Raw genomic sequence first — 13,571 nt, 5'->3', positions numbered from 1 at the left:
AGGGAATGAGAGCATGTGGGGCAAGTCCTCCACTCTCCTCCCTTCTCTTCCCACTTGTACCCTTAGACTTTCTAATTTGGGCCTAGTCCCCTACTAGAAATTGACGGTTTTAGGGATTTCGAGGGCATAAAGTGACCAAACGGAGGGCTGTAAAGCACGGCACGTCCCTCTGACCGAGACGCTCGCTTTGAGCTATCATACACTCTATTCTATAGCTGGGTCAGAAAAAAAGGACCAAAAAATCAAAAAAGAAAAGACTTGGGTTGCAAAACACCCAAAAATACTAGGTGAGCAGCCTTCACGGGCACTCACTGACACTTCTAGGGGATCCAATTCATATGAACCTACGCTTTGGACGAGTGTTAGAGCACAAGCATATTGGTAGTGCCTCCATTTACGCGGGCACCCATTATTCCTCCACCCTAGGTTCTAGGCCTTCGGCCAGGACTCAAGGTAGCGCGACCCAAGATCCTCATATCGTGTCTAGTGATTCTTCCTCTGACTACGAAGTCATGGAGGGGTATCCTACACCAAACTCTGATAGTTCAAGTCAAGACATGCATGCCATGGGCCCACGGCCCGGGTCCAGCGTGTTTAGCCGCTTAAAAGAGACCCTTAGTAGAGCTACTCGCTCCGAACATGCGGTTAATGAAATAAATGAAGGGAGTGGGGAAGTAAATTCGTCATTCATGTCTAAAATAGACCCTATGCTTCTTGAGAGTGTGCATGTGAATGTTCCATCCACTGCACCTCCTGATCCTTTAGGACTATCTCCCTATGAGGTTCTACTACCCGATGGTAGGAGTCTTGCCGAAGTACAAGAGATCGAACGCTATATGCAAAGCAACAAGGGAGAGGGAAATTGAGAACCTACGAAGGCTAGAACAAAGTCGAGCCCTGAAAGCAAAGGCTCCTATGACAACAATCATGCTAGCCGAGCAACCGAGTGCTCCCAAGGTAGCAGTCACGGAGGGGCAAGCGATGGGGAGCAATAATGCTTCCACTTTGAGGGAAACCTCCAGCACGCCAGGCCTAGATGGGATATTCCTAAATGAAAATTGGGAGTATGACCTACAAGCAGAAGCTTTAACTGATCGGTACACAGGACACACCTATCATGTGGGTTGGTTAGATGTTCTACAATCCACATCGGGTGCTACTAGCATAGATGAGCAACAACAGAAAGTCTGTGATGTCCTCCATAGGATTGTCGAGCTAGAAAGACAGAACACAGGGATCAACATGCCTTCAACAGGCCTAATGAGATTCTTGGATACGGGAAAGGCCAACCAACCAACCCTATCACAAATGGAGACTCCCTCAGTCAGCCCCATTGATCCTCCATATGTTGTTTCGCCAGGAGCCTCAGTACAATCTCAGCCCACAAGTGGCAGCTTTACCTTCCCAGATCTAGCTCATCTTTCTCTTAATGACACTACGGATACCATGCATATCCCAGTGGTGAGCATGACAAGAAGTACACCATGGAGTTCATTTGTTAACACTACACCGATGCCTAGTAGCACAGTGCCCCCAACTATACCTACATGTATGTATCAATCCTGTGCACCTGTCGTACCTTAGCCTCATGTAGCTCCTACACCTCCGATTATTCCAAGAGCTTATAGTCCACAATGGCATTATCCAAGCTCTTATACAAGTGGAGCCATGCCATTTAATAATAACATGCCATATCAGGCACCCCCTATGTCTAGGGCCACGCCTGTAAACTTTGGACCACCGTCTGGTACACCACCATACGAAATATGGGACCCAAGAACCGCGCGTATGCCAAGGCCAAGGCCAACTCCCATATCACATGTCGTTCCAGGAGCACATACACCCATTATACCTGCTCAAATAGGAGATTTGGCAGCATTTGCTCAAACTATCGGTCGCTCTATTGCGGAAAACATGCGTAGTGCACTTGATAGAGAGCCTAGGAGCAAGGCAGTTCAAGTAGCTAAGCTCACACAGAAATTCAGTGGAGACGGAGATGCTAGAAAGCTTATGGAAGTCTTTGAACATGTGTGCGATTCCTTGGAAGAGCACAATGAGCTACATAAGTGTAAGGCTTTGAGTTTGACCCTAAGCGGAAAGGCTAGAGATTGGTATAGAACCTTAAGAGTAGAAGAGAAAACGATCTACTCTACTCTTAGGAGATTGTTCTTGAAAGAGCACATACGAGAGGGAGTACTTTGGGGTGTAGTCTCTCAGCTCCAGAAAGCCCAACGAGAAGAAGGTGAATCCGTGAGAGACTTCATTAGTTGCCTAAAGAATTTGAATTCTCGATGCAATCCAACCGAGCGATTCAACAACAACCAATTGCTCGATAGATTCATTAGGGGACTACGACATGAAAGTATCTATAATGGCCTAGTCATTAGAGGTATCACTACTTGGGAAGCAGTCACCATGAATGCAATCCAATTGGAGGATAATTTAATGATTGCAGGAGAAAGAGTGTCTGTAGAGCCGAAGTCTAGTAGCTCGTAAGCGTCAGGGCATGAGCCAATGAAGATAAAGCCAATCGTGAAAGAGCAAATGATATCTGAGATGACTTTGGCAGATCTCACCAAGGCCATCCAAGAAAGCCTTAGGGGTAATCGTGCTCCACAAAACACTCATATGTATCCAAGAAGGGAGCAACAATGGTGCTCAATTTGCTTGGGCCCACATACTACGAGTGAATGCCCTACTTTCAGAGTAAAGTTTAACGAGACTTGTAATGTGTGTGGTAGGTATGGCCATCAAGCGAAGGATTGCCTAATGCTTAAACGCATCATGGAAAATAGACCGCCTATAGATTGGGCAGACTCACCTCGAGTTCCTGCATTGATGCCTACCCCACCCATGGAGCAACAATTGCCATTACAGCACATGGTCCCTAGAACCCAAAATGTGGTCCAAACCACACCGTTGCCACCTCCAGTGCTAGGACCGCAACCCCCTCATCCAAGAGTTACACCTATGAACCAAATAGGTTGCGAGTCATCTAGTACTTATGTAGATTGCGAAGAGGACATAGACTCTAGTATCACCTATGGAGTCGACGTGCTTGAGGAGTGTCCCATGTACTATATGGAAGACCATTGGGGACAAATCAAACCGGTATATCAAGCTACTGCGCTAGTAGCAAGAGGCCAAAACATTAATAGTTTTGCCAGGAGACCACCTCTTCAGTGCTACGAATGTGGTGGACCAAATCAAGTAGCTGAGTGCCCCATTAGAATGCAAAATAATGTTTCACTTATGCAAACAAGTCAAGGGAGTGCATTGGCAATGCCAATACTCACTTGTAATTGTTGTGGCATAGATCATTTGATCGCACAGTGTCCTAACAATCCAAACGCACCGAAAATCACACCATTGAACTTAATAGAGATTGTTGATGGGACACCACCAACTGTAAACATAGTACCAGTAAACGCACTCACACGATCGATGCTCCAAAAACAAAATTATATTCTTGAGGAAAGAGACACAACATCAATTGCCCAATCTCAGAAAAAGAAGAAAACACGAAGAAAGAGATCGCAAAAAGCAGCGAAGTCAGAGCCCAGCTCAAAGACCAACATAGGGACTGGTGATGACCCCGTATATATGAACGACGTTGAAGAAGATTCTGATTCATGTGAAACCATGGAGACCAAAACGACCACTTACATAGAAACCAACAAGGAAGATCTTCATGAGCCACAATGGCCAGGATCCAAAAAGAAGATAGGAACTTACCCAAACCCTACAGAGGAGATTGAGCGAGTCAAGCATTTAAGGAGTTTGGTAGAAGATACCCAAAGGGATCTAGAACCAGCACCTAGGAAGATCCAAATTACAGACACCGTGTTCCCTACACAACAACAACCTCACCAAGTCCATAGACCCTTGGACATACCTAGTGTCATCCAAGAAGAAAGTGACTTAAAGTCATGGGAAAGTGGGCGTACTCACTTCTTGATGGAAAGAATGTTTACAGAGGGACTACCTGATCCTATCGAAGAAATGGAGATCCCATCTTCCCCACGTCAAGGAACTCAAGGCCAAAAGGTGCTGTTAAACATTGCCAAATTGATGGATTTCATGTCTTCAGAAGTTAGAACCACCATCATGTCCAAACTATATAAAGACCTGGAGCTAGTCTCAGCTCTTCGAGCCTTCCTCAATGGAGAATTACAGGCTGGATTACCACAATTTGCACATATGAACAAACCTGACTCGGTAATGAATGATGAGGAACATTTAGCACCACCATCTGACCTAGCGGGACATGAATATGTAATTGAAATACCCATTAACAAGTTGGGGCAATACTTTGAAGGTGATGAATCTAATGCTACTCTACCAATCACTACTAAAGGATTAACTGTAAAGGGGGTCCTTGACGGTGGTGAGGGAGTCAGCATGGTGACAAAGAGTTGTTGGGAGTCTATGGGGAGACCTCACCTTGAAGCAACAAGCGTAGTGGTAAAAATGGCTAATGGATCTATTGTTACGCCTATTGGAATGCTAAAGGATCTCAGGATCAAGGTCTTGGGACACAAGGTAAGGCAGACTTTCATTGTTATGGATTTTTCCAAGCATCCTATGTCATTTGAGATGATCTTAGGGCGTCCATTCATGAGGGAAGCAAAAATGGTGCATGACTGGTCCAAAAACCACGTCTACTTACAGTTCCAAGACTCTGTCATTCGAGTTGATCTTTTAAGTGGTTGAACGCATCCTCTAGGAAATAAATTCATCATTGATAATCGATCAGACACAACAATTCACTTAGCTCCATTATAGTATTGTTACACGTGTGACGAATACACGGATATTGGGGAGAACTCTCCTTATATGGATATCCTACCTGGAATGGCTGAGTCAGACAATGTCGATTGGGTACACCTAGCGGCAACTATAGATACATGGGGAGCTAGAGGAACAACTTGGGTAACACCAGATGGAGAAGAGATACCACACATTGCACCAGTAAACATGTTAGGTGTAGCGCATGTAACATCCGATGATAAGAAAGAGGCACACCTACCTGAGAGTGAAACCGATGATTCCTCAAAGGCTTCAGGCCAATACACATCAGAAACGGAATCTCAGGGAGAAATGGATTCAGAACCTGAAGAAACATCGAGTGAACCAAGTATAGAAACTAAACACTCAAGGCCTAGTACGACCATCTATGGTAATTTATATGAGAGTGAAGAAGATACAAGCGAAGACCTATCAGGTGAGTCGAGTTCAAACATTTACCAAAATCAAAACCTTAACAAGAAACAAAGGTCATATAAGAGATGACGATATCGAGCAAATGTGAGAGCTAGGATAAACAAGGAAAGATCTACTGCAGAATGGCTTAGCTATCTAGGGGCATGTGATGCTCATCGAAAGCTAGTAGACAATTGGGGTGAACATCTCCAGAGTGTCATGTGGTGCAGCCCGCGACCCATTGACCTCGCTCAATTGGAGGTTACAGAGCCGAAATTGAGTCGAACTATAAGAAGACGTCAAAACTGAGAGTTAGCACAACAACAAAAGGAGGCAGAACTAAAAGAAAGGTCTCCGTCAGGACAAGAGCCTGCTGACTTACATACGGCTCCTGAACATTTTAAATCTTATACCACGGGGGAGCGAAAGGTTGTGTATGCCAAAGCCCAACGAATACCTACCAATGGAAGCAGTGGAGTCTATGATGGTCCAGCGGTAGTTAAAGAGATAGAATTAGCAGAACCATGTGAGGAGTCTAAACCAGTTTTTATTGCTCAAGACATTACCGAAACTGAAGAGGCTGTACTTAAGGAGCTCCTCAAGGAATACAAGGATATCTTTGCTTGGACATATCATGATATGAAGGGCGTTCCACCTTCTATGGTGCAATATACAATTCCCATGATCAACATTGCTAAACCCGTCCAACAATGACCCTATCCAATGAATCCTAAGTACGCCAAAATTGTACAAGAGGAGATTGAAAAACTTATCCAATGTGGATTCATATACCCTATTGAGCACTCAGAATGGGTTTCTCCAATAGTCATTGTGCCAAAAAAGAATGGAAAACTAAGAGTGTGCGGGGACCTCAAGAAAGTTAATGCAGCTACTAGGAAAGATCATTATCCCTTGCCATATTCAGAACATGTGCTTGAAAGAGTTGCGGGCAAGGAAGCTTATAGCTTTTTAAATGGGTACTCTGGTTACAATCAAATCACAATTCCATTAGAGGACCAAGCTAAAACTGCTTTTATCACCGAGTTTGGAGTGTTTGCATTTCGTGTTATGGCTTTTGGCTTAACAAATGCCCTTGCTACATTCCAACGATTAATAAACACTGCGTTTAAAGAATTTCTAAGGGAGTTTTGTGAAGCTTTCCTAGACAACCTTTGTGTTTATTCTTCTTGGGAGAAGCATCTGTTATATCTACGAAAAATATTTGAAAGGTGTAGATTTTATCGCATCTCATTGAACCCTTTCAAATCCCAATTTTGGGTTAAGCATGGAGTCATTCTAGGGCATATAGTGTCCAAGAATGGGATATCCACATATGAGAGTAAGATTAAATCCATTGCCGATTTGCCACCAACTACGAACTATAAAGGAGTTCAAAGATTTATGGGCCATGTTGGATATTATCGAAGGTTTATTTTAAACTTTGCCGAGATAGCGCGTCCATTGTACAAGCTTCTTATCGAGTTTCACTGGATGGACGAATGTCATCAATCTTATGAGTTATTAAAGAAGGCCCTAACAAGTGCTCCAATCCTGCGAACACCTGATTGGAATGTACCTTTTCATGTGCATATTGATGCATCAAACTTTGCTATTGGGTGTGTTCTAACTCAACCAGGAGAACATAAATTGGACTACCCTATTAGCTTTGCAAGTCGCCAATTAAATGATGCTGAGATGAACTACACTACTACACAGCGTGAAGGTCTAGCTATGATTTACGCAGTAAAGAAATTTCGCTATTACCTTCTTGCTACCAAGTTTGTGTTTTATGTTGATCATCAAGCATTGCTATATTTGGTAAACAAGCCGTGTTCCACAGGTCGAATTACACGATGGTTGTTAATTCTTCTTGAGTTTGACTTCACCGTTGTTGTGAGGCCTGGGAGGAAACATGTCATGGCGGATCATTTATCTCGTATCCCTAATGGCGAAGCTCCTACGGGCGTTGATGATGAATTGCCTGATACTCCTTTGTTCATTGTTGAGACAATGCCTGAATGGAGTGAAAAGATTGTTAACTTCTTACTTGATGGTTTTCCACCCAAAGAGCTGCGAAAAGATATAGCTCGAAAATTAATCAAGGAATGCGAACGCTATTGCTTACTGGCTGGAACTCTCTATAAGAGAGGAAAAGATGATGTTCTTAGACGCTGTGCCCGCGAGGATGAGTATTTATATATTCTACAAGAGGCACACATGGGCGTAGCTGGTGGTCACTTTTCAGGAAAGTTGACTGCCCGAAAGATCTTACAGTCAGGCTATTGGTGGCCCACTCTGTTTAAGGATGCATCAATTTTTGCAAAGGGATGTGATGAATGCCAACGCTTCAAGAAGCCACAAAGAACGGATAGGATGCCTCTACATCCCATCAAGGTAACCCAACCATTTGAAAAGTGGGGCTTAGACTTTGTAGGACCGATTAGTCCGGCTGCACGTAACACGCAATCATTATTATCATTGTGGCTACCGACTATGTAACCAAATGGGCTAAAGCAAAAGCAACACGAAAGGCGAATGCAAAAACAACAGCTAAGTTCCTCTTTGAGAACATTATCACACGTTTTGGATGCCCCTTTGAACTTGTGAGTGACAATGGAACTCATTTTATAAATGAAGTAATAAAAGAACTCACATCAAACTTCATGATATCTCACCACAAGTCTACACCCTATTATCCCCAAGCAAATGGCCAAGCTGAGAGTACCAACAAAACCCTCATCTCCATTTTGACAAAGACAGAATAGCTTCCGAGGATGGAATCTACAGCAAGAAGGGGGGCATGTTCACCCTCACGGTTCACGGACACCCTATCACCTACGAGACGGACGTTGTAACCTACGGTGGACATTGTATTATTTATTTGGTAGAGTCAGGTACCGGGCTTGTCGGTCCAATAGGAGAAGGGTAAGAGTGATCGCCGATGAGAGGCGCACTCTAACTGGGACAATCAAGGGATTAGTTGGCTAAGCATGGGCGCCCAAGTGTGAATGGGGTGAGCTCATATAAAAGGCAACTAAACCTAAAATTCACTCATTCTCTCATTTGTGCAATAGAAGAGTGCTCTTGCTCCATCTCCATCTCCATCTTCTTCTTCTTCACCTCCTTGTGTGTGTGTGTGTGTGTGTGTGTGTGTGTGTGTGTGTGTGTGTGTGAGAGAGAGAGAGAGAGAGAGAGAGAGAGAGAGAGAGAGAGAGAGAGAGAGAGAGAGAGAGAGAGAGAGAGAGAGAGAGAGTGCGATCGAGCATTGCGGCGGCACGACGGCGTTGAAGCGGTTGAGTGCGACGTAGCGGCGTCTCCTTCTTCTTCGCGGCAAGGAATCCTCCACGGCAGGAGCATAGAGCGGTGAGTGACACACCATTGCCCTCTTTTGAGCTTACTAGTTAAGCTAGTTGTGTGCTTGGAGCCGTCTGTGGCTCGCACACAGTGTTAGGCAAGTCCCTTGCTTTGACAGTGCGGCAAGGAGCGCACACCAATGCCCTTGATACCAAATCAATAGGCAGTAGCGTGGCACGCGTGAGAAGCCTTGCTTCATGCAAAATTGTCAAAGCACTTTGCTTTACACACTCGACAATATTTTCCAAATGAAATGTGTAAACATGGAAAAATAAACAAAACTGAATTTGGTCTAACCTGGTCATCCTGCTGTAACCAGTTGCCTGGAGATGTCGGAAGAAAAACTTGCTCCAAAACGGCTTATAACCATATCTGCACAGACGCCATTGTATATTCTATATGAATCCACTTGCAAGCACCTTGCCTATTCTTTCCCCATTGTGTATGCTCATAGCATATGCCAAACTCGACTAGCTTTGATGCAAGATGTAGAAATGAAGCCTTGCTTCATAGAACTCTGTCTAGCCTCCTTGCCAATAAATGCTATTGACGACAGATGTCATAAAAGAGAGTCGGCCTTGTTGTTCATGCACAAAAAATTGACCGTGTTGAATTGTACATGTAAGTGAAAATTAGTAGAACACGCACAAGTTATGCATCTCAGACTTGCCTGGTTCTATGAATGATAGCCGTGATCATCCATTCCATTGCATACGAGAGTTTATCAAGCACATGCTCAATAACTACTCTACTTCATGCTGTCAAGGGCCTTGCCGAAAGACATGATATTGAGAATCGTAACATTGCTCGATGCTCCTTTACCGCTGAGCTATCAAATGTCAGCTATTATCAAATACTGCTTGATCAAAGCAACAAGTTAACATACCTATTGACTGCCCTTGGCAGTGAAATGCATAACATCCTATATTATGGGTGTTGACTTAGGTTTTAGCTCATAGATATGGAATTTGCTTGTCTTTTACAGTCTATAGATGCTTGGGCGGGATCATGCCCCCAATACATATAGAGATAGTGGCGGACGGAGCCGTGCTCCTTGGGTAAAACATGATTGATGTACTCCTTTTAGGCATGCATAGCATGGGCTGCAGCCCTTAGCAAGAAAGGGTGCCCAAAATAGGGCGCCCAAAAATATTTTTTAAAAAAGAAAAATTAAAAAAACTTGAACTTCCGTGGATATGGCGCTTTTGCAGCCGACTGCACCACTCTCATGAGCGAGATGACCCTGGCCTGCGCTGCTCGGCTCATCACCCTCATGAAGTGGATTTTTCTCCTCAGTCCGACGCGCGTCTATCGAGCGTGTCTCCTCACCGAATTTCTGAGGTTGAAAAAGTTCTCCCTCCCAACACAGGGGTCGTTTCCGCCGTGGCTTTCAAGACTCCTCCCGATCTTTGTGTGTCGAAGAGGCCATGCTCACGGCCTGCAGAATCTCCTCCCTTGCTAGGGGGCTTGTCCACTCGTAGTTCTCCAACTAAATAAGGGTTCGTCCCTGCGCCCTGTTGACTGAGATCCCTTCTCCTCGAACCAAGAAGCCATGCCCGCCATGGGAGAGAGAGAGAGAGAGAGAGAGAGAGAGAGAGAGAGAGAGAGAGAGAGAGAGAGAGAGAGAGAGAGAGAGAGAGAGAGAGAGAGAGAGAGAGAGAGAGAGAGAGAGAGAGAGAGAGAGAGAGAGAGAGAGAGAGAGACCATGCATGCAATCTTGACTCATGCAAACTTCCTCCCCCCTCCTCCATGGCTCCTCCTCCCCTAGCTCTGATACCAGTGTAAGACAAGGGAAACTAGGGTATGAGAGTCCACCACCCAACCACCCTTTATATAGGCAAGCCCCTGGCCCTTTGCCCTAGTTGGACTCCCCGTTCCACAGCGCCTAGCCCGGCCCTGCCCTTGTCTTGTCCGGCCTTGCCGGTGTCCTGACAGTTGCCTTCTACTTGCAGGCATTGCTCGGCCAAAATGTATACCAAATGTGGTGCCCTTACTAAGGAACAAGGGCCTTTTAATGACTTAATTGGCCGCCAATGGGCAAACTTGGCCAATATGTATGCCAAAAATATTGTTCTCAAAATCCTTAATCAAAAGGGCGCCCATTTAACCTAACTGACCGCTCGCCCAAGCAAGGGAAAGGCCGCCCATTAAACAAAAAAAGGTGGGCTTTTAATGTGAACAAAAGAAAAGCAAAGCTATGGCAGCAGCTGCATGAGGAGAGAGCTCGCGGGCTCAGACAGTGTGGCACTCAGACGCCCTTTCCACAGAAGCGAAACTTGTAGGAAATCTCCTTGCGATGCTTTTTGGCACCACTCGCGCTGGGTTTCGTGCTACTCGGCAACCCGCCGGCCACGTCATCAGTGGGTACCCATTAGCGACATTGCTAATGGGTAGGCCCCTTTTAGCAAGAAAAAGGCTCATGCAAGGTATAAAAGAGAAGGGGGGTTCTCTTTAAGAGCTCTCGTGTGTTTTTTTGTGGAATTCTCTCCCCTTTCTTGGAGCTCTCGAATTCTAAATCTCGCTTAAGCCATATTCGTAAACTCCTAATCTTAAGCTCTCATCAATTTCTTTAGCCATAACCATGCTAAGCTTTATAAGTTTGAGAAGCCAAGCTTTCAATCCTATCTCAAGCTCCTAACTCAAAGCCTAATCTCACCCTTAATTAAGCTAAGCCTAAGCTTTGGTGATCACGATCTCTAAGCCTAATCTCACCCTTAATTAAGCTAATCCTAAGATTTGATGATCAAGATCTCTAAGCCTAATCTCGTCCTTGATTAAGCAAAGCCTAAGCTTTGATAATCACGATCTCTAAGCCTAATCTCCTACTCATTAGCCGACAACCCTAAGCCCGTTCAATCCGGAATTAAGCTGGCACCCTTAAATCAAATCGGACCAACCAAGGCCAGCAACCAAGGCCAGTGGAGTTGAAGGCAGAAGTCAGTCCAAGGCAGTTCCTACTGATTGTCTTGATTAACACCTGGATTGAGACAGGTTAACTTTGTAAAGAGCATAAACATTTCCATTAACATTTGATTAAGCAGGGATGCTGTTGTTTATTAGTCTTAAGCTAAACTGTCTGTTTTGAGCTTTGTTCCCGTTAATTGTGTCTGCTGCAACTCTTTTCCCCGCACTTCTCACAGCCAGTGGCCCTGTGCCTTCCTGGCTCACCTTTTGAATACTTATCCCCCGACAACGCGATCTTTAGGATATCTCCATTCACTATCATTATTGGATGATAGCCACTTTTAAGGTCAATCCTACTGAAGTAGGTAGAGCCTTGTAGCTTATCAAACAGATCTTCTACCCAAGGTACGGGAAATCTGTTTTTGACAGTGATATGGTTTAGTGCTCAATAGACCACACACATGCGGTATGCACCATCTTTCTTTTGCACTAAAAGGATTGGAGAACAAAAGGGAGAGGATCTAGGCGTTACCATCCCTTTGTCTACCAACTCTTGTACTTGCCTCATGATTTCCTCTTGTTGAGCTTTGGAAACTCGATAAGGAGGCTTATTAGGCGGTGAGCTTCTTGGTATGAGCTCAATTCGATGGTCATCGTCTCCTCATTTTGGAGGTAAGTCCATAGGGATATCATCGATAAACACATCTTGGAATCCTTTTAGAAAATTAGACAAGTCTAACTCTTCTTGATCCCTACCATTTACATTTGATGAAACAGACCTTTTAGGTACTGTTTGACAAAAATCAAGCAAAAATCATGTACATAGAAACTTAACTTTTTATTGATTTATCAAAATCAAGAGGATTTACAAGTGGTATAGTGCAACCAGACTCACTAGCATCTATATTAATGCTCTTTTCCCTATAGGTGAAGTAGATTCTTTTTTCAGGGAACTTCATGTTGGTAGCCATGTGGTTGAACCATGGTGACCCTAGGATAACATCCTCATTTTGGAGAGGAGAGATATAAAAGTCTTCTTTGTCGATGTAGCTTTGGACATGAAGCCTCAAATTCCTAATTAACGGAGTAACGGAGGCTTGTTGTCCCTTGAAAGATGTATCGGCAGTTACAGTATCTCCCATCTCGAAAGCTTGAATGCCCAACTTTGTTGATATGAAGTTGTGAGTAGAGCGAGGGTCAAACAAGATGAAGGCATCATCCTCTCTTACCTTTCCCCAAGCATAGGAGATAGGTGATCCTTTGCAATGAGCATCCTCTTTTAGAGATTCGATAGTGGAAGCTCTAGAAGTCGCATTGCGGGAATTTCTCTTGGGGCAAGAACGATAGCCATGTGCTTGCTCCCTACACTTAAAACATTTGTGGTCCTTGCAAAAATCTTCAAGCTCTTCGTAAGAGAGTTTATTTTTACCTCTGTAAACTCCCTTCTCCTTTGACCGATTGTTGTTGTTGTTATTAGAATTGTCTTTGGGAATAATTTTGGGCATTGGTTTTTTCCCTTTGCATCACTTTTGTCTTTTCTTTCCATGGGCTTGACATCCCTTCTAGCCCCTTGTTGGAAATGGATGCACGGAGCAACCATAGTGTGGTGGATTACTTCGGTGATAGAACCAGGCCATTGGGAGTTGACGTACTCGGCCATCTCTTCAGGTAATCCCACACAGAATTGTTTCTTTTTCTTGGCGAAGTCTATCTTTTGAAAGACATTAGCCTTGAGATGTAAATCCCAAAACTTGTCTACATATTTGTGGATAGACTCACGGGAGAGAAGTTTCAAACTTTGCCACTCGATAAGCACTTTTTCCTTTGCATCGCTTGCAAGGAATTGCTTCATGATGGAAACTCGTAGAGTTTTCCATGTCTTTGGGGCTTTGCCGTTCCACAAAGGCTAGTCCACCATATTGATGAGTAGATTTCTGGAAGTGCATAGCTACATGGCATAGCTTGGAGGAATCCGTGAAGGCCTGGTCTGCAAAGGCCGCATCAAAATACTGGATGAAGTCCAATACTTTGTCGGTGGCACCAAAGGTGCCATCATAGGTGAGAAAAGACATACACTTTCCTCCCTCTTTGAACTTATTGAGATTTTGGGA

This window comes from Adiantum capillus-veneris, chromosome 2 (genome assembly GCF_014529385.1).
Source record: "Adiantum capillus-veneris isolate H3 chromosome 2, ASM1452938v2, whole genome shotgun sequence".
Classification (NCBI taxonomy): Eukaryota; Viridiplantae; Streptophyta; class Polypodiopsida; order Polypodiales; family Pteridaceae; genus Adiantum; species Adiantum capillus-veneris.
The sequence above is the reverse complement of the archived record's forward strand: the minus strand, read 5'-3'. Positions refer to the sequence as shown.